The following is a 4,661-nucleotide window of genomic DNA, read 5'->3' as shown; positions in this document are numbered from 1 at the left end:
ACTCCCTCCCTATCACCCTCCTCCTGTGCCCCTCATCTCTCCATAGCCCCACTCTTGACCTCCTCCTCAGACTCCCTCGCTATCACCCTCCTGTGCCCCTCATCTCTCCATAGCCCCCCTCTTGACCTCCTCGGACTCCCTCGCTATCACCCTCCAACAGGCCCACTCATCTCTCCATAGCCCCACTCTTGACCTCCTCCTCGGACTCCCTCGCTATCACCCTCCTCCTGTGCCCCTCATCTCTCCATAGCCCCACTCTTGACCTCCTCCTCAGACTCCCTCACTATCAACTTCTTGTGCCCCTCATCTCTCCATAGCCCCCCTCTTGAGCTCCTCCTCGGACTTCCTCGCTATCACCCTCCTCCTGTGCCCACTCATCTCTCCATAGCCCCACTCTAGACCTCCTCCTCGGACTCCCTCACTATCACCCTCCAACAGGCCCCTCATCTCTCCATAGCCCCACTCTTGACCTCCTCCTCAGACTCCCTCGCTATCACCCTCCTCCTGTGCCCCTCATCTCTCCATAGCCCCACTCTTGACCTCCTCCTCAGACTCCCTCGCTATCACCCTCCTCCTGTACCCCTCATCTCTCCATAGCCCCACTCTTGACCTCCTCCTCGGACTCCCTCGCTATCACCCTCCAACAGGCCCCTCATCTCTCTATAGCCCCACTCTTGACCTCTTCCTCGGACTCCCTCGCTATCACCCTCCTCCAGTGCCCCTCATCCCTCCATAGCCCCACTCTTGAGCTCCTCCTCGGACTCCCTCGCTATCACCCTCCCCCAGTGCCCCTCATCTCTCCATAGCCCCCCTCTTGACCTCCTCCTCGGACTCCCTCGCTATCACCCTCCTCCAGTGCCCCTCATCTCTCCATAGCCCTCCTCTTGACCTCTTCCTCCGACTCCCACGCTATCACCCTCCTCCTGTGCCCCTCATCTCGCCATAGCCCCACTCTTGACCTCCTCCTCGGACTCCCTCGCTATCACCCTCCTCCTGTGCCCCTCATCTCTCCATAGCCCCTCTCTTGACCTCCTCCTTGGACTCCCTCGCTATCACCCTCCTCCAGTGCCCCTCATCTCTCCATAGCCCCACTCTTGACCTCCTCCTCAGACTCCCTCGCTATCACCCTCCAACAGGCCCACTCATCTCTCCATAGCCCCACTCTTGACCTCCACCTCGGACTCCCTCGCTATCACCCTCCTCCTGTGCCCCTCATCTCTCCATAGCCCCACTCTTGACGTCCTCCTCAGACTCCCTCGCTATCACCCTCCAACAGGCCCACTCATCTCTCCATAGCCCCACTCTTGACCTCCTCCTCAGACTCCCTCGCTATCACCCTCCTCCTGTGCCCCTCATCTCTCCATAGCCCCACTCTTGACCTCCTCCTCAGACTCCCTCGCTATCACCCTCCTGTGCCCCTCATCTCTCCATAGCCCCACTCTTGACCTCCTCCTCAGACTCCCTCACTATCACCCTCCTGTGCCCCTCACCTCTCCACAGCCCCACTCTTGACTTCCTCCTCAGACTCCCTCGCTATCACCCTCCTGTGCCCCTCATCTCTCCATAGCCTCACTCTTGACCTCCACCTCGGACTCCCTCGCTATCACCCTCCTGTGCTCCTCATCTCTCCATAGCCCCACTCTTGACCTCCTCCTCAGACTCCCTCGCTATCACACTCCTCCTGTACCCCTTATCTCTCCATAGCCCCACTCTTGACCTCCTCCTCGGACTCCCTCGCTATCACCCTCAACAGCCCCCTCATCTCTCTATAGCCCCACTCTTGACCTCTTCCTCCGACTCCCTCGCTATCACCCTCCTCCAGTGCCCCTCATCTCTCCATAGCCCCACTCTTGAGCTCCTCCTCGGACTCCCTCGCTATCACCCTCCCCCAGTGCCCCTCATCTCTCCATAGCCCCCCTCTTGACCTCCTCCTCGGACTCCCTCGCTATCACCCTCCTCCAGTGCCCCTCATCTCTCCATAGCCCTCCTCTTGACCTCCTCCTCGGACTCCCTCGCTTTCACCCTCCTCCTGTGCCCCTCATCTCTCCATAGCCCCACTCTTGACCTCCTCCTCGGACTCCCTCGCTATCACCCTCCTCCTGTGCCCCTCATCTCTCCATAGCCCCACTCTTGACCTCCTCCTTGGACTCCCTCGCTATCACCCTCCTCCAGTGCCCCTCATCTCTCCATAGCCCCACTCTTGACCTCCTCCTCAGACTCCCTCGCTATCACTCTCCAACAGGCCCACTCATCTCTCCATAGCCCCACTCTTGACCTCCACCTCGGACTCCCTCGCTATCACCCTCCTCCTGTGCCCCTCATCTCTCCATAGCCCCACTCTTGACGTCCTCCTCAGACTCCCTCGCTATCACCCTCCAACAGGCCCACTCATCTCTCCATAGCCCCACTCTTGACCTCCTCCTCGGACTCCCTCACTATCACCCTCCTCCTGTGCCCCTCATCTCTCCATAGCCCCACTCTTGACCTCCACCTCGGACTCCCTCGCTATCACCCTCGCCCAGTGCCCCTCATCTCTTCATAGCCCCCCTCTTGACCTCCTCCTCGGACTCCCTCGCTATCACCCTCCTCCAGTGCCCCTCATCTCTCCATAGCCCTCCTCTTGACCTCTTCCTCGGACTCCCACGCTATCACCCTCCTCCTGTGCCCCTCATCTCTCCATAGCCCTCCTCTTGACCTCTTCCTCGGACTCCCACGCTATCACCCTCCTCCTGTGCCCCTCATCTCGCCATAGCCCCACTCTTGACCTCCTCCTCGGACTCCCTCGCTATCACCCTCCTCCTGTGCCCCTCATCTCTCCATAGCCCCTCTCTTGACCTCCTCCTCGGACTCCCTCGCTATCACCCTCCTCCTGTGCCCCTCATCTCTCCATAGCCCCACTCTTGACCTCCTCCTAAGACTCCCTCGCTATCACCCTCCAACAGGCCCACTCATCTCCCCATAGCCCCACTCTAGACCTCCACCTCGGACTCCCTCGCTATCACCCTCCTCCTGTGCCCCTCATCTCTCCATAGCCTCTCTCTTGATGTCCTCCTCAGACTCCCTCGCTATCACCCTCCAACAGTGCCCCTCATCTCTCCATAGCCCCACTCTTGACCTCCTCCTCAGACTCCCTCGCTATCACCCTCCTCCTGTGCCCCTCATCTCTCCATAGCCTCTCTCTTGATGTCCTCCTCAGACTCCCTCGCTATCACCCTCCAACAGTGCCCCTCATCTCTCCATAGCCCCACTCTTGACCTCCTCCTCAGACTCCCTTGCTATCACCCTCCTGTGCCCCTCACCTCTCCATAGCCCCACTCTTGACTTCCTCCTCAGACTCCCTCGCTATCACCCTCCTGTGCCCCTCATCTCTCCATAGCCTCACTCTTGACCTCCACCTCGGACTCCCTCGCTATCACCCTCCTCTGTGCCCCCTCATCTCTCCATAGCCCACTCTTGACCTCCTCCTCAGACTCCCTCGCTATCACCCTCCAACAGGCCCTCATCTCTCCATAGCCCCACTCTTGACCTCCTCCTCAGACTCCCTCGCTATCACCCTCCTCCTGTGCCCCTCATCTCTCCATAGCCCCACTCTTGACCTCCTCTCAGACTCCTCGCTATCACCCTCCAACAGGCCCTCATCTCTCCATAGCCCCACTCTTGACCTCCTCCTCTGACTCCCCTCGCTATCACCCTCCTCCTGTGCCCCTCATCTCTCCATAGCCCCCCCCCTCTTGACCTCCTTCACGGTCTCCCTCGCTATCACCCTCCTCCAGTACCCCTCATCTCTATATAGCGCCTCTATTACATGTCCATTTGTTTATAAGCGCCTCTCATACCAGTGTGGGTGGTGTCAGAGCATTCATCACACACACATACAGAGACAATGAATCGTATGTGTGTAAATCAGTGTATAGAAAATGTTGGCAAATCAGGGTGCAAAATGCCGTCATTCAGTGGGAGAAATTTGGTGCAAATTGGCGAACACTTATGGAGGGCATCCAAGTGCATTGGTTTTCCCCATAAAAACAGAAATCTCCATGGGCAGAGCCGGACTAGGAGCCAAAGCCAGGCGTTCAGACCAGCCCTGCTGTCTTCCTCCCCTCTCTATCCGATCTCAGATCTCCCTCCACCCGCTCTCCTTCATCACTTCTCTCTTTCCCTCCCTTCTCTCTCTTTTTCCTTCCTCTCTCTCTATTTCCTTCCTCTATCTCTCTCTTCCTCTTCTCTCACTTCCCCTACTTTCCCTCTCTCTTCCCTCCTCTCCCTCGCTCTCTCTTTTCTTCCTCTCTCTCTCTTTGTCTCTCTTCCCTCCTTTCTCTCTTTCTTTCTCTAACCCTCTCTCTCCTCTCTTTCCCCCTCTCTCTTCCCTCCTCTCTCTCACTTTCTCTTCTCTATCTCTCTCTCTTTCTCCCTTCTCTCACTCTATTTCCCTCTCTCTCTCTCTCTTTCCTCTGCTCTCTCTCTCTTTCCCTCTCCTCTCTTCTCTCTCTCTCTTTTCCTAACAGAGGAGGCTCTCGACCTTTAAACAACGACCCGTCAGGGCCCCAGCCCATCCGGCCTGTCCATGGGTGACTTTCTGCAAGATCTGGCAGCAGGAGGTGTCGCCTCCATTTGGTCCCCCTTCTTTGTTAGTTACAGTTGGGCTCAGCATTTTGCAGTTA

Source organism: Triturus cristatus, chromosome 8, assembly GCF_964204655.1.
Source record: "Triturus cristatus chromosome 8, aTriCri1.1, whole genome shotgun sequence".
Classification (NCBI taxonomy): Eukaryota; Metazoa; Chordata; class Amphibia; order Caudata; family Salamandridae; genus Triturus; species Triturus cristatus.
The sequence above is the reverse complement of the archived record's forward strand: the minus strand, read 5'-3'. Positions refer to the sequence as shown.